At 42.6% G+C, this 20,886-nt stretch overlaps 1 long non-coding RNA gene across 4 annotated transcripts in view; it reads left to right on the top strand.

Moving 5' to 3' along the window:
- The first annotated feature begins 54 nt into the window (after positions 1-54).
- LOC308482074 overlaps positions 55-20,886 on the top strand; it is a 65,378-nt gene continuing 44,546 nt past the window's right edge. The window contains exons 1-4 of one of the 4 annotated variants that reach the window (XR_013988959.1): positions 55-123; positions 710-864; positions 1,780-1,821; positions 3,144-3,433. This is a non-coding gene — a long non-coding RNA (uncharacterized lncRNA). Of the gene's footprint in view, positions 124-709; positions 865-1,776; positions 1,822-3,143; positions 3,434-20,886 lie in introns of those variants that run through there. The other 3 variants (XR_013988960.1, XR_013988954.1, XR_013988955.1) reach the window with 3 other exon arrangements.

Here is a 20,886-nt window from a genome sequence, read left to right as displayed (position 1 = left end):
GATGCCCTCACAACAATGCAAACATGACATTATGATGTCACAAGCAGGATGAGTTCCAAGCCTTTGCAATGTGAGAGAGCTAACATTATGACACAGCCCTATGAAAATGGATTTTCATAGCAAGTGATGATAAATAGTTTTATAGCGGCTTGGAAACTTTATGCTTTCTGAATGCCTTGTTAATCAAAGAGTTAGCCTTATGCGTGTTTGTTTGGGCTGATTCACAATATTGCTTTCTTTGACATGTTGCTTGTTCCTAATGAAAGTATTGTTTGACTGTGGATTTTGATATTTGTCCAACGGACTGATTTAACTTCATCGTCCTTTTGCAGAGAGCTATGTTTTAGATTTAGGTTCATCATAGTGCAACTCATCCACTTTTGTACTGTGATGGCAGCCTCGTATTACAGGGCCATTTTATACCGTCTGCATTCCCTGCTGTCGCCTGAAAATAGTAATTTGAAATGTGACCGTTTGGGTATTTTTCACCCTCTTTGGGGCAATGCTGTTTTGACATGAGGAGAAAGTCACATGGATGGGTTGCGAAATTGAGTATGAAGACAATCAGGATGAATCTTTGTAACAAGTGATGATAAATAGATTTATTTGGGAAGTATGCTAACTTTACTATTGGGGGAAAGTTGCAAGAGCAAAAATAAACATTGCTGTATAGTCAGAACGAGTTACCTACATTTACTGGTCCCTGCAGCTGGCATGGAGGCAGTAGCCTAGGTTGAAAGCAAACATGGCATTCTGATGTCATCCATGATGTCACAAACAAGATAAGCTCAAATGATCAAAAAGTGAGGAACAGTTAACAGTCAGACAGAGTCTGAACAAAGTCAGGATGGATCTTCATAACTGGTGAGTGTAAATAGGTTTATTTGGGAGCTGTATCAGCATTATCAAAGTTAAAAGATTTGCAGATTGCTAAATCCTAATCTGCCAACTTGTAACACCTTGCCCAAGGACCTAACATAAAGAATAAGAGGACAAGAAGAACATACATTTAAAGAAGATTGGAAAATGTTTATTGAATATATGAGGAGAGATTGTGTACACTTGAAAACATTGGCAGAATTAAGATAAATTCAACAGTGTAAAAAAGTGAATGGTTTAGTGTTTATGTAAAATATGCAGGAATTTATGTTATGCAAAATGAATCATGGAAAGAGAAGAAGGGAAGTCATTGATATTTCCTGTATATTTTAGAAGATATATTCTAATTACAAATAACATTTTTTCTTCTTAAGAAAAAACAACAACACCCATCTCAAAATGTTGTTGTATAAGAAAGCCAGCAGAGGGGGTACGAGTCAGTTAGCAGCTATCCTCAAGCTTAGCTAGGGTTGCCATATTTCAAAAAGTAAAATTCCTGACAACCGAAAAGCTCTTTTTAGGAAGACCCCAAAATTGTTGAACTTCTTTTTAGGAAACCACAAAACTAGTGATTTTAAGCTTTTTGAGCTGTTTCCACTGCTATTTCCATCTTGTAGCCATAAAAAAATTCCCCCTGACACCATTATTTACACCCGAAAACCAGGACTTGTCAGCAGTGCTTTTTTCTGGGGGCACCCCTAAACATTTTGTGAATCTGTTTGGCCTCACTGAGGGGCAGTATGAATAGGAAAATGAGAGTACCCCTATATATATATATATATTTAAGAAATTAAGCCCTGCTTGTCAGGAATTTTCTTGATGTATGGCAAGCCTAAGCTTAGCTACCACAGACAGCAAACAAGTTGAGGATCCTAGTCTTGAATTTTCTCTTTCTAGCAGCGCAGTGGAATTCACCTGACTGTCTGTCACCAAGACTCTCAGGTAGGATTTACTGCACATCCTATGTTTGCAAAAATCTATATGTAATGAGGAAAATAATGGCTGTAGCCTGTAGCATAGTGGAAAAAAGATTATCTTGGATTGCAGAAGATCCCAGGTTCTTTTCTCTCTTTTTTGGAAAATATTTTTTATTTGGTTTTACAAATGCAGAGTTAGAACAACGCAAAAGAAATACCTATATTTACAGATTCCTCTGAATGTCTAGACTCCCACCCCCCCATCACCTACATGGGTCTTATTGTCAATGTTTTCAACTGCATATTTTTTTTCATATTCCTTAATTCTTAGGAATGTTGAGTTGTGTCGTAGAGAGAGGTATCCTGCAATGGCTGCTAAGAAGGAATAACAACAACAACAACAACAACAACAACAACAACAACAACAACAACAACAACAACAATTTATTATTTATACCCCACCCATCTCGGTGGCTTCCAACAGAATATATATATATATATATGTATATATATATGTATATGTATATGTATATATATATATATATATATATATGTATAGTGATAAAACATCAGTCATTAAAAACTTCCCTAAACAGGGCTGCCTTCAGATATCTTCTAAAAGTCAGATAGTTGTTTATTTCTTTGACATCTGATCGGAGGGTGTTCCACAGTGCAGGTGCCACTACCGAGAAGCTCTCTGCCTTGTTCCCTTTAACCTTACTTCTTGCAGTGAGGAAACCTCCAGAAGGCCCTCGGCACTGGACCTCAGTGTCCGGGCTGAACGATGGAGGTGGAGATGCTCCTTCAAGTATACTGGGCCAAGGCCATTTAGGGCATTATAGGTCAGCACCAACACTTTGAATTGTGCTCGGAAACATACTGGAAGCCAATGTAGGTCTTTCAAAACCAGTGTTATATGGTCTCGGCAGCCACTCCCAGTCACCAGTCTAGCTGCCGCATTCTGGATTAATTGTAGTTTCCGGGTCACCTTCAAAGGTAGCCCCACACAGAGCACATTGCAATAGTCCAAGAGGGAGATGACTAGAGCATGCACCACTCTGGCGAGACAGTCTGCAGGCAGGTAGGGTCTCACCCTGTGTACCAGATGGAGCTGGTAGACAGCTGCCCTGGACACAGAATTGACCTGCACCTTCATGGACAACTATGAGTCCAAAATGACTCCCAGGCTGTGCACCTGGTCCTTCAGGGGCACAGTTCCCCCATTCAGGACCAAGGAGTCCTCCACACTAGCCCACCCCCAAGTACTTCTGTCTTGTCAGGATTCAGCCTCTATCTGTTAGCCGCCATTCATCCTCTAACTGTCACCACTTATGATTTTTCTTTCAGTGGATAGTACTTCAAATAATAAGAAGTGAAGCAATTGGCAGAACATTCCTTCATGCCTGGAGGTTCTCAGGATGTTAATGCTTCAATTTCCCTTTGATTTATCAGGGTCTTTTGAGCCACCCCTCTCTGCACAATATTTATTGTATGTTTCATTGTGTACCTCAGTGCTTATTATTTCCAGTTAAATTCCGTAAAATACCTTTATTATAGCCAATGAATTTTCACAGCACAGTATGTGAGCTTTTGAGTTTCCACAGACCTCTTTCTCTAGCCGGATGGTTTTCCTGCTGTGTCACACTGTTTTCCATTTTCACTTCTATAATGTGTGAAGAAAAGCTTCCAAGTGAAGTGAAATTCAAACCAGACTTCCTTTTTTTTAAAGTCCCTATACATTTTCTTCCATGAAGTTGTAAGCATCCTCTTTGGAGAATTACAATGTGTCATGCAACCCAATGGGTCATATCTACTCATAATTAAGATTCATTGAGTTCAATGGAATTTATTCCCATCTCAGGAAACATTGTATAGGCTTGTAACTGTAATCATAATTTAATTATTCTTTCACAGCTTTCTTTTTTATCAAAATGCATAGGGTGGCAATTGGCCAAGTCACACTCAGACTGAACATAACTTAGTCCAGGGTAGGGATATAATAAAAAGGATTATAAGAAAGAGGGAGAAGGGAGAGCAGGCTTATCTACACAGAATTTACTTCAGTTGAGAATCATGGATATTGATAGTGTGAACATAGTCTGTAACATTGTGCCAACCCAGAGGTCAACATAATAATATGCTATATTTAAAAAAAAATATGTATGCAAGTTAATACATTAGCAGGATTTAAAAAACAAAAACAACTCTTGTAATGTTATATATAATGTGTAAACTTGGAGGTAATTAGAGATAAAGATTTTACTGACATGCATAAATGAAGATAATACAAAGGAACCAGGGGAGGGAGGGGAGGGGAGGGAAGTCACAGGATTAAAGTAATCTCAGAATGTGGATTTAAAATCAATTGTTTATATAGTTGTTTTAAATGTTTTAGTTTATGGGTTTTTTTTTTCCTTTAATGCAACAATTTTGTTTTTCTTTTTTGTGAAAATTAATACAAAGATTATATAATAATGCTAAATTCGCAGTTCTGGGAAACGACCTGTGAAAATCAGAATAAATCATTGGCCTTTGGTTCTGGGCTCATATTCCAGCTTACATTAACTAGCATAAGGAAAGCTATTAGTTTTCAGCCATAATTAATCACCAGCTTTTCTAGTTCTGATTTTTATGTTAAACAAGACAACTTTATGGGATAGGATTCCTGCCCTCACACACACACAATTTGTACTATTATCAACCTTTTTAAAAACATATTTTATGGTGTCGTTGTTTCCCTGGCTGCTACTTGTTCCTGAATCAGTCCAATTGTTGATATCCCCAAATCAGAGATTGTGGAATGAACAGAGCAATGTCTTAATACTACATTTGATGTGCTGATGCCACCAAGCATTTAAGGTGATGTGGAACAATCTAGCCAAACATATTTTGCCATATCAGAGATGAAGAACCTCCAACCTGGGGTTGGATCTGGTCCTCAGCAGATCCAGCAGAGAAGAGCAGCAACTTTGGTGTGTGTGTGTGTGTGTGTGTGAGAGAGAGAGAGAGAGAGAGAGAGAGAGAGAGAGAGAGAGCGGAGTGGTCCTGCCAACTTTTGACCTGGATCTGCCCACTACTGGGATGTCATTTCACTGAAGGAATGTAGTCTTTGGCAAGTGTAGTGAAGTTATAACTGTTAGAAAATCATTCCTTGGTCAAGTGAAAGAATGTGGCCTTGTGGGTATTTTATCAGCCGCAAGGACCCTGGGAAAGGGAGCTGTGTATCTTTAAACTCCAGACTTCTGTCTCTTTGGTGTGAGAGGTTTATGGGAGGAAAGGAATCCTTGATTTAATGAAAGGCTTGACACCTGGGTTTGGGAGTGTGAACCTCTTTCCCCCTCCCGGAGGTTATTTGTTTTCCAACTGCTGAGAATTGGGGATCTGGTTAATTTCCACAGATGGGAGGAAGATTCTCTGATTAGGGCTCGAACCAAAAAACTGACCCAGCTGCAAAAGGGTAAATTAATCAATTAGGACTTTCTGATTGGCTAACAAGTTACGACGCAAAGTAAGAATTGTAGATAAAAGGATCAAGGAATTGTTTGTTTTTTGCTCTCTGCCATTGCTCTGCAACTTGCAAAGATGCCCGGCTGTAACATCCATCTATAGCCGTCGTTTCGTCCTTTGAGATGGAAATCTTCAAACACCTTTAGTACGCAGATGCTTGAAAAGACTTTGACTACCCTAACTGAGTGTTGTTGTGAGTATGTAAAGCTAGTTAGATTCTACAGCGTTTTTATTTTCTTGTTTGTAAGATTCAAAAGAAGTGCCTGTTGATTTTCAACATGTTTTGTGTTATTCTTTTAAAATAAACTTTTAAAGAAGAACCTGTTGGTTTTTGTGCCTTTTCCGAGGGAATAGCTAAATCCTAGCCTTCCGCTTAGTTACGCTCTACCGGGAGAATTTCTGTCTGCAAGCCTGTGGATTCAGCTTGTAGAGGGGGGGAACTGCCAGGTAAATGAGACACACCCTTCTCCCTGGGTTGTGACTCTGGGTTCCCCTGGAACAAAGGGAGTGGTGGCAGCTCTACCGGTGTTATTTCGGCCTGTGTTTGTGAAAAGTAAACCCTCGCCAACCTGCGCCAGAAACCTGGTCTGGCCGGAGAGCAAAGACAGGTGATGGAGGGGCAGTTGGGGGCGAGCGGCTTTACTACATGGTGGCAGCGGTGGGATGTAGAACTTCCCTGCGGAAAAGCACTGTAACGTTTTTAAAAACTTTGGCACGTATCTTCTGTGGCTTACAAGCGGTTTGTTGTTTTGGACAGAGATAGTTAGGATGGAGGATTCTTTAGCAAACATGCAACAATCCTTGAGAACAATTGATCAATGGGGGGTAATGGGAGAAGCTAGTTCCCTGCCGGTGGAAACCAACCCCATTAGGACTCCAAGTCCTAGCGAAAAGTCCGCGTCCTGGTTTTCCGACGGGTCCCAGGAAGAGCTGGTGGATACCAGTATTCCAGAGACGGTCCGGAGGGGTCAGCAAGAGACCTGCCGTGTGGAAGGAGGGAGGGGTGTGCCAGATTACCAATCCCTAACCCCTCGTGAGGAGGTGCAAGCCGAGATGGCCTCTACACGTCCTAGGGGAAATTTCCCTGTTTACACAGAGTCTAGAGAGATGGATTTCTCAGAGGGACTTGATGTGGAGTGGATACGAGATCCGGTGGATGGTGGATTCCGTTCCCGTGAGAAGTGTCCGAAGATGGGCCAAGCTATCCTTATGGCGCCACGAGTCAGCCGGATGCCGCCTGACTACCAAGGTTTGCCGCAACAGCGACAAGAGGTGACGGAGAGAGACTACAGCCGAGAGGCGTATGCGCCGGACGTGCGCAGGAAGGTGGGACAGCCTTCGTTTAGCCCGGGAAAGGTCTACTCGCCCGTCAGTGCTCAACCGTTTCGCGTGCCAGTACGTCGGTACGTGGTGGAGGAGGAGGAGGAGTTTTTTCAAAGACCTCAACGTGAATATGCAATGGCGGAACAGCTACGCCCGGATGGGTGGATGCCGCCCAGCAGAGCCCCAAGGTATGAACCTGTCCCTGTGAGGGGGGAAAACCAACGTCAACCGTCCCCTCCAGGACTGACTTTAAATAATCTCAATTGGAGGGTGTTCCAGAAATATCAGCCTCCTACTGATGTACTGTGTTACCTAAATCTCTTTGAGGTGACTTGCAAGGACATGGGGGTTGCTCCGGAACTGTACATGGTGGTTTTGCGCTCCCTGGTCTGTGGGGACTTGGCAGAGCTGATGGGAAATCTTCCCCAAGATGAACTAAATAATTATGAAAGGTTTAAACAGCTAGTTATGCAGCAGCATGGACTACATCCTGAGCAATATAGGAAAGCTTTTCGGAAAGTTGAGAAAGGAGGGCTCACTGACAATATAGCCGTTTTCTCTGCAAAGATGGCCCAGAATTTCGAACTGTGGCTTGCAGCCGAAGGGGTTCAGGATGCGAAGGAAATCAAGCAGCTCCTGTTGATTGAACAGTTGATGCGTTCCCTGTCCCCAGAAATTGCCAGTCTGGTTGCAGATCAAAAGCCACGAACTTTGGCGGAAGCCACCTCCCTTGCTGAGTCCTTCAGGGTTAATCGGGCCCATTGGGCTAATAAGGGGGGGAACAATGCGAATAGACCTATGACTGGGTCTGGAAGATCTGCCCCCCCCATCAAGGAACCTAGCCGAGGTTTTCCTACACCTACCAAAGACTTTGTTGCAACAGGGGGAGAGCGACCTAAACTGTCCCCAACGTCTGGACTGTGTTTCTTTTGTAAAAAACCGGGACACGTGAAAGCAGCTTGTCCCCAGCTGGGTAACACAAAGCCTCCCATTCTGACTTCCACCCCTGCCGTGCGGTTGATTCAGCAGCAGGAGGAGGATTGGGAAGAGGAGGAACAAAAAGCTGGAGAAACCCCGCTCCTGGATGGGAAGGGTGGGGCAACTCCTGATGCTATGGCTTCTGGAACAGCTGAAGCCACTTCTAATGCTGTCACAGTGGGACCTGTGGGTACCGGTGCTGGTCCAAATGCGCCTCATGTAAAGTGGGCTATGTCGAAGTTTACAGCGCCCATTGAAGTCAACGGAATTGCTGTGAACTCTTTTAGAGACACTGGATCTGATATTACCAGTGTGTCCCGTGATCTGGTTATGCCTATACAAATGCAGGATAAACCCATGAAAATTAGTCCCTTTGGTGTGAAAGAGATTTTTCAACCTACTGCTATTATTCCAATTTCGTATATGGGTTTTCAAGGAAAAATGTTGGTTATAGTGCATGACCCCAAAATGTGTAAAAGTCCGGTCTTGGTTGGTAATGACTTGGGATACCGGGTTGCCCAGCAACAACAGACAGTAACCGTTTGTTCCATCAAGGTTTCACCCACCCAGGTACAGGGAATGGAGAACTGGGGTACAACATCCCAAGGTTTGAGGGTTGAGGAGAATCTTGTCCCGGATAGGGAGGGTGGAAGTTTGGCGCCTGATACTATAACTCCCAAAACTACTGAGACTGTTGGGACTGCAACATCTGAGGAATTGATTGGGAGGAGGGTTGGCTTAATACGCACTGCCACTCCTTGTGTTAATTGGCCCTGTTCAGCGTCTGACGTAATCCCCAGGGTTCATCGAGTTGCTGTGCCTTCTTTTCAAAGTATGGACTCTGTTACCGTGACTCTACCAAAAGACTCAGCTTTGTCCCAATGGAACCAGCCTGACTTCCAGAAGAGTAATCCTGGTTGTGGAAAATTAATTCCCCAACCTGCAACTGCTGATTTGTTTACCTCCAAGGGTTGTATGGGGGATCCTTTTGATCCAGGTCTTGAACCCCAAGTTAGTGAAAATTTTCTTTTGGGGGAAAAGGTTTTGAGATCTGCAGTTTCAATACAGCCGCTTGCAGCAAACCCCCTAGCAGCACAAACTGTGAACTATGCAAGTGTTCCCTGTCAGCCAAACGCCGAGAGGCAAGCAGGAGGAGGGGGGTTCACTCAACCCAGTCAAGCTGCTGTAGGAAGTTTCGAGTTTTTTGATCATTCTCTCCTAGGTTGCCGGGAAGCTACAGAAACTTCCCCTTGTGAGACTGAGTTTATTTCTGTTCTGGCTAACAAAGAACTTCTTTGCCCACAGCTCAAGGACTTTAAAGACCCTGATGATGTGTTTATTGTCTTTCAAAAGAAGTTTTGTAATGCAAATGTTTGTGTTAAGAAGAAAGTGAATTTGGTGGGTCTTTTACAGAATTTCAGTCCTAGGAAACAGTATGATGATGTTAAGAGCAAAAATGTTTTCAGGTTTGCTTGGAATTCCATTTTGCCCAATCCCTGCGTTCAAAATCTGTTGGGTATGCTTAGAGGAAAATGGGAGGGATTGGAAGAAGTTAAGTTGATTTTTTCTGATTTGTGGCCAAAACGCCTTAAACATGTGCAGAATGTCTTGGCCCAATTGCAAGATCCAAACCTGACCGGGAAGAAACATAAATGTCAGTTTGCTCAAGGAAAAGTGATTTCAGTGGAATTCAGAGTGGGGTCCGGGATTATCAAAACTTTGGAGGCTAAGGTGCAATGTGTTCAAGAGTGGCCCCGCCCCGTGGTGAAAAAAGTTGTGCAGTCTTTCATGGGGCTGGTAAATAATCAGGCTGACATCCCAGTAACTCCTCTCACCAGCCTTTGCAAGAAATCCTTACCCGATAAGATAGAATGGACTGAGGAGTGTCAAAGAGCTTTTGATTTGTTGAAACATGCCCTGGCGAGCAACCAAGTGATGTTGGCCCCAGATCAGAGACGGCCGTTTAAAGTACAAACTGATGCCAGTCAGACTGGATTGGGTGCCGTTTTGTTACAAGAGGATCAAGAAGGAAATTGGCGTCCCGTGGTTTACCTGAGTAAGAAACTGTTAACCAGGGAACAAAATTATTCCACCATTGAAAAGGAGTGTTTTGCTTTGGTCTGGGCTCTAACTAAATTGCGTCCCTATTTGTGGGGTACCTTCTTTGAAGTTCAGACTGATCACTCTCCACTATGTTGGCTGGAAAGAGTAAAGAATTCTAACCAGAAACTGGCTAGATGGAGCATGGCCCTACAAGACTTCCAGTTTAAGGTCACTCATATTGCTGGAAAGGAAAATGTGGTTGCCGACACTCTGTCTAGGATGTACCAATCTGTTAAATGAAGTATGGATATGTATTCTGCCTGCATTTACTGCTGAGAAATTATCTTGAAACTGTGTAAATATTGGATTAGGGGGATGCTGCTAGTATGTGTGTTTAACAGCTGCTAAAAACCCCTGGTCCAGGAAAATCTACCTCATTGTAAAAATAGTTGAGATGGAATAATGGGACTTAACCCTATATTCCCTCTAGGGGGGAGGATGTAGTGAAGTTATAACTGTTAGAAAATCATTCCTTGGTCAAGTGAAAGAATGTGGCCTTGTGGGTATTTTATCAGCCGCAAGGACCCTGGGAAAGGGAGCTGTGTATCTTTAAACTCCAGACTTCTGTCTCTTTGGTGTGAGAGGTTTATGGGAGGAAAGGAATCCTTGATTTAAGAAGTGTATCTGAAGAAGTGTGCATGCACACGAAAGCTTATACCAAGAACTAACTTAGTTGGTCTTTAAGGTGCTACAGGAAAGAATTTTTTACTTCGACTATGGCAGACCAACACGGCTACCCATCTGTAACCTTGATTTAATGAAAGGCTTGACACCTGGGTTTGGGAGTGTGAACCTCTTTCCCCCTCCCGGAGGTTATTTGTTTTCCAACTGCTGAGAATTGGGGATCTGGTTAATTTCCACAGATGGGAGGAAGATTCTCTGATTAGGGCTCGAACCAAAAAACTGACCCAGCTGCAAAAGGGTAAATTAATCAATTAGGACTTTCTGATTGGCTAACAAGTTACGACGCAAAGTAAGAATTGTAGATAAAAGGATCAAGGAATTGTTTGTTTTTTGCTCTCTGCCATTGCTCTGCAACTTGCAAAGATGCCCGGCTGTAACATCCATCTATAGCCGTCGTTTCGTCCTTTGAGATGGAAATCTTCAAACACCTTTAGTACGCAGATGCTTGAAAAGACTTTGACTACCCTAACTGAGTGTTGTTGTGAGTATGTAAAGCTAGTTAGATTCTACAGCGTTTTTATTTTCTTGTTTGTAAGATTCAAAAGAAGTGCCTGTTGATTTTCAACATGTTTTGTGTTATTCTTTTAAAATAAACTTTTAAAGAAGAACCTGTTGGTTTTTGTGCCTTTTCCGAGGGAATAGCTAAATCCTAGCCTTCCGCTTAGTTACGCTCTACCGGGAGAATTTCTGTCTGCAAGCCTGTGGATTCAGCTTGTAGAGGGGGGGAACTGCCAGGTAAATGAGACACACCCTTCTCCCTGGGTTGTGACTCTGGGTTCCCCTGGAACAAAGGGAGTGGTGGCAGCTCTACCGGTGTTATTTCGGCCTGTGTTTGTGAAAAGTAAACCCTCGCCAACCTGCGCCAGAAACCTGGTCTGGCCGGAGAGCAAAGACAGGTGATGGAGGGGCAGTTGAGGGCGAGCGGCTTTACTACAGCAAGGGAATAATTTTCATCTCAAGGCTAGGTGATGTCATCCCTGAGGGCAATGAGAACTGTAAATAAGGACAAACAGAAGCAACCTAAATGGGAAAGCAAAAGCTTTTCAGATAAAGTGCTAGAAAATTTCTAGAAAGGGGCGGCATTTTTCAGCACTGACCAACATTTCTATGAACAATGTGAGGAACTTTAACTCGGTTCTAAGAGCAATCTAGCTCACATAGTTATGAAGTTTTATGGATATTGTGGATAATATGAATAATCGATTTAAACAAGATGTTCTGTTTAGCTGCCAAGCCAGTTCAGGATGTTACCTGGAAAACGCAAATGTTTTGAAGCTGAAATGTAACTGAAAAGTTTCAAATTCTAGGGCTCAGTTCATAACTTAATTGAAAATGGACTAGATGTAATGTCAAAACTATGTTGCCCGGACTCCCCTTATTTTCTACTCGTAAAGCCGTTTGATCAGGAGAAAAGTAAATGTTGTGATTATGCTTTGATTTAAATTGAAATCATGCTAACAGCCATGCCATTATTCCATCAACATTGCTAATTTCATCTCCATCCATTTATTTCATGGACAGTTAATATCTACTTTTGAAAGAAATGACATTGGGTCATTTCTTTAATGATACTAACTGTCTCAGTTATATCCCATCCCTAATAAACAGGCATTTGAGACAAGGGGAGTAATAATGTCCATTACATGGTATTTAAAATCTCACAGGGGGTCTTGTAGATTCCCTAGGACAATTCCGATTTGAGAGGTGATAATTTAGGCAGACTTCAGCACTGAGACTCACTGATCTTTACTAACATTTACTCTGATATTAAAAGAATGTGTGTGGGCATTTTCACATTGGAATAACAACAAATAGACCTGCCCACTCAAGAGGAAAGGAAGCTCAATTATGGATAATGGGGGGGGGGGGAATTTCCAGGGGGAGAGGAAGAGAACAGATGTGAAGTATCTGCCTCTAGCTCAGTGTGGGAAAACTTTATCAGCTCAAGGGACATGTACCTTCCACGGCAACCTTTCAAGGGCCACATGGCACTGGTGTGTAGTGCCGAAACAAACGTGCGTAGACTTTCGCTTTGTTTTTTAAAAAAATAATATTTATTACTTTTCCAAAAAATTTAAACACTAAAAGAAAAAAACACATACAATACAATACATTAAACTAACAAAACAATGCAACAACAATAAAATAAATCAAATTTCATTCAGTATCTTATATTTCATTCACTTATTTCCAGCGACTTCCTCACACCTCCCTTTTTGTATTCCACTTCTATTATTTGTTTCAGCAATTCCTTTCCATCTTACTCTGTTTTCTGTTCTATAATTATCTTAACACATTCTTGCCATACTTTTCCTTTAATTTTCTATTAATCTATTTATACTTAATTCCTTATGACATTTCTACTAAAGCCATGTAATTTCATTCCAACATTTTTCTAACATTCCTTAATTTTACAATGTTTCTATAAATAGTCTTTAAACTTTTTCCAATCTTCTTCCACCGACTCTTCACCTGGTCTCAGATCTTGCCAGTCATTTCCGCCAATAGTCCATCAACTTCATCTGCCATTGTTCAGACTTCAGTGTTTTCAAGAAGCAACCATTCTCTCAACCAGCAAAAGGCAGATGGTTCACAACGAAGTTTAAAGGTCTGGCAGGGCAGGTCCACCTCCTTCTTTAGCATCCATCAATATCTTAAGTTTGACTCGAGGCTTCCTGCCCTGCCAAACAACTCTAGGAGCAACCCTCTGCCACCTCCTGAGACCCTCCATCCCATCCAGAACTTGCAATGTTTGAAACAAAAGCAACATCCCCAGCAACACAGCAGCCCTCATCCCCACCACAATAACTCGGCCCAACAGTAACAACTTCTGATTTGTCCATATTTCCAGATCCCCCTTCTCTTCAATCCAACATCCTTCACAGTTGTCCTTAAGCAGATTCACATTTTTGGCGGTCATACTAACCCCCAAATACCTCTCTTTCTCAACCAATGTTAGTCCTGTCGCCTCCTGAAACTCTGTCAGGCTTTCCTTTTCCAATTCTGGTCCTCAAATTCATCCGTTCTTCTTTAAATTCAATCATAACGAATGTCAGCTTATGTTCATCAAGTTGTCTTTGTATGGGTGGGACTCTCCTCTCCAGTTGTATTACTTTGGATCCAGCAGCAAGGGTTTTTCCCCTGACTTCATCTGCAGTTTGCCGTTTCAGAGTAGATTCCTGTATCAGTTTCTGGGTGGTTTCTGAATTGGTATTCACCTTTTGTCCCAAGTTATTTAAACTTTCTACAATTAAATCAGTTTCAATATTTGCAACATCCAATTTCACATTTATCACATCTGTTTTCTTATGGAGTTGTTCCAGCGAATCATTTATTTTCAATAATGCAGCCACTAAGGCCTCCTCTGTCGACATCCCGTCTGTTTTTTCCTTTCCGTTTGCCATAACACTTAAGAGATTCAAGGTCAATTCCAAAGTCTCCCACTTTTTTTATCCTGCAGCTGGTAATTGGAAATTCCCCTAGCCCAGCTCCTATAAAGTAACCAATTTCAAAAGCTTCCACTAGGGGAAAACAGATTGTATTTGTATCGGTCAATATGTCCTCTTTTAAACACAGTTTCAATAATCCGAAGTTAGTTTCAATTTTCAGTTACTTTCCTCCTTTTTTAAAAACAACCGGAAACAGTAGAAACAATGTATTTCTCTTATTTAACTAGCTGTCAATGAACGTTCTAAACACTGTCAATGAACATTCCAAAAAAAAGAGAAAGAAAACGTCAGTCTTACTAGCAGCTCGTTTCCAGGGTCAGAGCAGCGGTGTTTTAAGCCTCTTTGCTCTCTCCCGCAGGCATACTCAATCTGCAACTTTCCCCTCTCTTCTCCTGCCTCCAAGAGGGGGTTTAATGTTCTTTACCATTGGAAATTTGATCTTTTACAAAAGACCTTCCAGGACTCCAGCTTGCAACTTCATTGCCTCAGTCTATTTACAAAAAGGGAAGGAGGACTTCCTGTTTTGAACCTCCCCGTTACAATACCAAATTGAGCTTTTAGAGATCCAATTCTTCCGTTTCAGCTCTACTCACGGGTAATTCCTTTAAAGTCAAATTGTCCACAGGAAAAGGTCAGCGCTCTCTGGCAACAGCTATGCGGCTTCGCTCCGTGGAAGAAGCAGACGATTCGATGCACCGCACCGCTCACCCCACGTCGCTCCGGAGCCCCAAAAACCAGGGTTCCCCGCGAGTGGGGGAGGCGCAAAAGGTGCCTGCCAAATCCCACGTTCACAGGCTTCTTCCGCCTGTGATTTTAACGGGTCTCTGCCTTTGCCGTGACAGCCAGACCCAGATTTCCACGGAGCAGATTCCTTCTGGTCAGAGGAATTCTGCCATTGCTGGAGGCGCCTCCCCCGGAAGTCCGCGTAGACTTTCGCTTTGGAACAGTAAAAACCAGACTTCTACATGCAGTCATGGTCCTATCCTTCATCCTGTCAGTTTGCATTTCTTAATGCAGAAAGTATTGATCTGATGTGTAGAGATCTTTCCTTTTCTGACGAATTCAAGAGGGTTCTGGAAGCTTCTCTGTATGGAAGAAACTTCATGACTGTTTGGGTTATACCTTTTGGAAACTGAGTACAGCTGATTTGAACTGGTTCTCTTATCTCTTCCCATATATATATAGGCCAGAAGGAGCATGGGATTTACTTTCTTTCTCTTTCTATCTCTCTTCCTTCTGGTGTGGTGTTCTGTACATAGTACGCTTAGTGTTAAGGTTTAGTCTGGTTCTAAGTTTATAAGTTTTTGTAGGGGCTGCAACTGTTTTTATGGACTGTGCCAATCCTGAATGTACTGGATTTGTGACCATTGTGCTCATTTGCCTTCAGTAGCAAGTAAAGCTCTGCTGGATGAAATACAATTGCCTCTGGTCTATTTTTGGGAACTCTGCTGCATTGCGTTTAAGTTTTTTTCCCTTCCTCCAGCGCTAGTGCAACATGTCCAAACCAGCAAGGGGTAAAGGGCAGGCAGACACTCCCAGGTTCAATCCCTGCCATCTCCAGGTAGGACTGAGAAAGACTCCTTGCTTCAAGAACTTTATATTTCTTTCTTTTACTGTCCAGCCTCCTGTGGCATTTGCCTCCTAGGTGGGTCATAAGGAAAGGGTTAAATGAGTGTGAAGTGATTGGCCAGTGGGAACCCAAGGGGGGGAGTTAGAGTTAGGATTGCAGTTGTGTGGAAGTCAGTTGAGAGTTGTGAGTTGGAGAAGGAAGAGGGAGGATAAGTCTGTGGGTTGGTCGAGTTGTGTTGTGAGAGAGTGAGAGGAACTGTTAGGTGGAGTCAGATAGATAGTTGGGATAATCAGTTTGAAGTTGTTAGGAACGTATAGGTCAGCATAGAAAGTAAGATTAAGGAACTGACAAGAAAAATTAACTGAAACCTTAAACTTGTTCATGCTTATAAAAATAAACTTGATTATTTGTTAATGTTAACAACTGTCTGGACTCCGTGTGTACCCGAGAAAAACGGGTTGGTGGCAGCGAAGAAAGCAATCACAGTGGTGGCACAGGGATCAATAGACCGTCAAACGTCCAGGGACCCTGTGTGATCACCACACCTCCCTTTCCCTACTCTCAGCTGTTCCCCAGTCAGCTGAGCAACACAGGAAAAACGGGAGCCTCCCCACAGTATGCTCAGGCTGTATATAAGGGTAAATAAAAGAAATATCATAAAGACACCACCTGCACATAATTATCCAAAAGAAAACACAAACCCTGGGTAAGGAAGCCTGGTGCCCCTGGAACCCCTGGGAGATTGGGTTGGTGGGTTACAATATAAAGCGGTTTAATTCACATGACAAACTTAAAAGCAGCTTTCATTTACAGGCACTTTTATATGCAATACAAAACAAATCTCCAAAATATACAGCGCCCATGAGCAAATGTAATTTAATCTGGTGCACAAATGCAGTGAATGTCACCCATTTGGTTTTCTGCAATGTGGTGTTACACTGAGCTGCCCTTTACAGTGGTACCTCGGGTTAAGTATTTAATTCGTTCCAGAGGTCTGTTCTTAACCTGAAACTGTTCTTAACCTGAAGCACCACTTTAGCTAATTGGGGCCTCCTGCTGCTGCCGCGCTGCCGGAGCATGATTTCTGTTCTCATCCTGAAGCCAAGTTCTTAGCCCGAGATACTATTTCTGGGTTAGCACACTCTGTAACCTGAAGCGTATGTAACCTGAAGCGTACGTAACCCAAGGTACCACTGTATGATGTTTTGGAAGCTGCACTTGGTGCAAAGTTATGCCGGTCATCTCCCAGTTAGAACAGGCCAGAAGGAGCATAACACACCTGCCTCGTTTATCTGAAATAGCTTTTGTCGGGCTCATTTCAAGGTGCTCCCTATGGCATCTAAATCCCTAAATGACATCGCCTCATATGCCTGAAGGTGTGCCTTTTCCTACGTATTCTGTTATGCTCCCACTGAAGAAATCCTCTTCGAAGGAGGACCTGGAGCTCCCCAAGGCAAACATCACAGAGAAATAGTCCATGCCAGCAGACTGAGAGGCAGAGCAAGGTGATTTAGGGCCTTCCATGGTTATGGCAACTCAACCTTTGCCTCAGGACACAGGAATCAGAGGTGGAGGTCGAGCGACCATTGAGTCCTAGGGAATGCAAGTGGAACAAGATCTCAGTAGTAAAGGGATACCGAGGAACAAGCTACTCCTCTGAGTGGACCAAATCCCTCAGGCAACCTGAATGAGATGCCGCTGTGCTTTGGGTGGGGCTCTTAAGACTCAGGTTTAAAAGCCACCAGTTCCAAGGACAGAACCTAGATTGGTGTTGCCAACATGTTTCATCAGTGTTGAATCCCGGTTATTGAAGTAAAGGGGAGGTTTATCACATTGTTCCATGGGAATAGTAGTCTGTGGACTGTTTGGACCAGGGAGTTGATCAACGTCTGGCTGGTGAGCCTAAATTAGTTCTACAAGGGTTCTAGTTTTGTCTATGAGGCATTTTCCCTCAAAACTATGCTCACCTGTGTCACATCTGATGTCACATCTGGTATCAGGTGAGAGGCAGGTGGAGATGCAATTGCCAATGGGCAATTGGGAGCCTTAACATGTAGTCCTGATTTTGTGCATTGGCAAGGGAGGCTTGGTGTCAATCAGGTGACTGGCAGTGAGGGCAAGCCAGTTGGGATCTGCTGCTGAAAGCTCCATAGCACAGCTGATCCTAGCAGAAAGTGGGACTTGAAGGCAGTGCTTAGCAGATCTGTGGGATCGGCTGCCCTACAAAGTGAAGTGACATGCAAAGAGTCTTGTTCCGTGGTTTGAAGTTCTGACAACAAGCCAATCAGCATCACTCCAAAGCACCATGCCAGGTTCTTTGCAAGCCCTGTACAATGCTTTGAATTCCCCACGACGGTGGATATTTTGAAGTGCCACCTCACCTGACATTGTGATGATAGGTGATTGACAGATGAGCAGGGCTACCCAGAAGGCAAAGGGGTGATAAATATCTATTCCACTGATGAGATTCTTTTCCCCACTGGTGCCACAGAGTAACAGAAATTTCGTCTACCCAGTTTTTAACAGACCTACTTAGGAGTGAGACCCATTATGCACAGTGCCTAAGGCTGACTTTTCAGTATGCATAAATGAGATTGCACTAATTCATTAAAGTAATAATAATAATAATAATAATAATAATAATAATAAATAATTTATACCCCACACATCTGTTTGGGTTTCCCCAGCCATTCTGGGTGGCTTACAGCACATATAAAAAAATTGTAAAACATCAGGCATTAAAATTTTCCCTATATAGGGCTGCCTTTCAAGTGTGCTTAGCTACATTTTAAATAGGACGTAAAAGCTGATTTGTGGAAGGTTCAGTGACCAATATTTTACTTTTGTCTTCAGCAGAAAATTTGAACTCTTGAGATATTGTTCACATATCTACTTCTCAAAACAGTTTCGGACATTCAGCCTTCAAGAAGGGAGGAGGGTAGGATTCTGCAGGGCTGCAAAGTATTTTTATATGTCGCAGGAATAAAACACAACATTCTAACAACATTAATCAAAGATCTTTATCTTTCTAAAAGGCCTCTCTTATAATAAAAACTCAAGGAGAATAGACCTTGCCTCCAAAATGCATTCGGTCTTGATAGAATGATTGTCTTGCCATCCATAGGCTTCAAAACTATAAAAAGTAGTAAGAGATGAGAGATTGTGCAAAGGCTTGTGTTTACTTTACATTATAGGTTTCCCTTTCCGCCATGGGGCTGAAAACTGAAACAGAAGTAGACAGATTCATGCATTGGCATGCCAGCTCTCTCTGCTAGATTTAGGTATATAATATATAACAATGATTACATACTATGGGGGTGGTCCACATGATACCCCCCCCCAGATGTTTTGGACTGCAGTTCCTTTCAGTTCCATCCAACATTGCCAATTGTCAGGCGTGATGGAAGTTTCACTTCACAACATTTGGAAAGCAACATGTTGGCTACCCTGGAGCTACTGTATGATGCCAGAGACAAATCCAGCTCCCTGAGTAGTACCCCCCCAGTTGCCAATCCAGGAGAAAAGAGAGCTTTTGAATGAATTGGATTGCGACTTAATCACAGTCCATTTTGGAAATCACTGCTGGCCCTCTGCCTTTCATCCCCCACCCCATTAAAGCAGACCTTCAACATTGTAATACAGTGGTACCTCGGGTTAAGTACTTAATTTGTTCCGGAGGTCCATTCTTAACCTGAAACTGTTCTTAACCTGAAGCACCACTTTAGCTAATGGGGCCTCCTGCTGCCGCCGTGCTGCCAGAGCACTATTTCTGTTCTCATCCTGAAGCAAAGTTCTTAACTCGAGGTACTATTTCTGGGTTAGCGGAGTCTGTAACCTGAAGCATATGTAACCTGAAGCGTATATTACCTGAGGTACCACTGTAGTGTTAAAGTGAGCAAGTCTGATGTGTTATGTCAGAGATTCCTCCACAAGGTCTTTCCCTCAGCAGTCATTTTTGGCCCTGCCAGCATAATCTCTGGATAAGCTGGGCAGAAGCACAACCCATTCTGACAACTTGGTCATTTTATCTGAGAAAGGACCAGGTGTGAGTTGTTCAGGGAAGTTTTTAATGTATGACATATTAGTGTATTTTTTGTCTTGTGGAAGCCGCCCAGAGTGGCCGGGGAAACCCAGCCAGGTGGGTGGGGTACAAATAATATATTATTATTATTATTATTATTATTATTATTATTATTATTATTACTATTATCTTTTCGTAGCCAGTAACGGCTCACGGTGTGGTCTGAATAATGACACAAATTGGGGCGATTTAAGGGTCTCTACAAACCCTCCAAAGTTGGATGTCAGTAACTCTCTGAGTTGGACTGGGGCTCCCACAAAGCCTTGTATTATTCTGCTTCTGAACTTTTCTTTGCTTTATTACCTAGATAATCTGTATGTTTCTTTGGGTAAATGAGCTTTTCAAGAAGTGAGATGTTCAAAATGTTGCCTGAGGAGCACTGAAGAGCTCTGGTTTATTTGTTTTTAAAGCAAAGCAACAGGAAATTTTATTTTTAGTGTAAAATATCATGTAAGGTGTTTTTTTAATAAAATAAAAAAACAAAACCTGTGTTGTTCTGCGTTAACCCCCAGTGCTCGTCAAAACTCTGCAGGCAGTGTTCTAGACAGCCTCATGTTGTATGGCCTCATGAACTCATAAAGGTATTTTGGAAGGCTTGTGAAGCCTATCAGAGGACTCACATAACCACCAGAAGGAAAGGCCACTGTGAAGCTGCAAAGCTTTTTAAAATAAAAAAGGCAGAATAAGAACCACCCAGCCATCTGTTAGTTATTTTAAGCGAGAAAGACACAAACCCCTGCTCTTCCCCGCTCACAAGGGATAAAAGAGAAATGTGAATCTTTTATTTCCACCACAAAAAGCTTCTAGAGACCTATTTGACTGCAATTTGGTAGACTTTGAGCACTCTTTGAAGGGTTTATGTGCCTGTAAATTTCATCCACTTTGGCCAAAAGGGGAAAAGTTAAAGCAATTTTACATTCCATTATGGCAAGTGGTGAACACAGAGCTTCATTTTATAGTGTTACTCAGAACCTGAAACACAGATTAAAGTGGTGAGAGCACAGAGGAACTTGGAAAATGACTGGAATTTTAAACTAGGCAGAGAAATAGATACAAGGCAGATCTTGCCCCCCCCCCCTACTGAACGCACCCCTCAGCACTGTGACGGGGGGCAAGTAGGTGCTCGCTCCAGACTAAAGCTGGCTGTCACATATTCTTTTCTCAGTTATAGTAGCTTTGTATAAGTGCCAAGTTTGCCACTGAAGGAGATGAGGAGAAGCTTGTAAAACGGCCTGGATCACTTGTGCTCTATCGCCTCTACAACAAGGGCAGTTCTGCCTGTGGATGCCACCATTACTTGGGGATGGAGGAGGTAGTTTGCACCACGTGATTCACTACTCTTCCATCAGCATGAGGAACACAATGTGAAAAGCGTAGCTGCTAATGTGGGAATGG

The sequence above is a fragment of the Podarcis pityusensis genome (assembly GCF_964106645.2).
Source record: "Podarcis pityusensis genome assembly, chromosome: 7".
Lineage (NCBI taxonomy): Eukaryota > Metazoa > Chordata > Lepidosauria > Squamata > Lacertidae > Podarcis > Podarcis pityusensis.
This window is presented reverse-complemented; position numbering and strand designations above follow the sequence as displayed.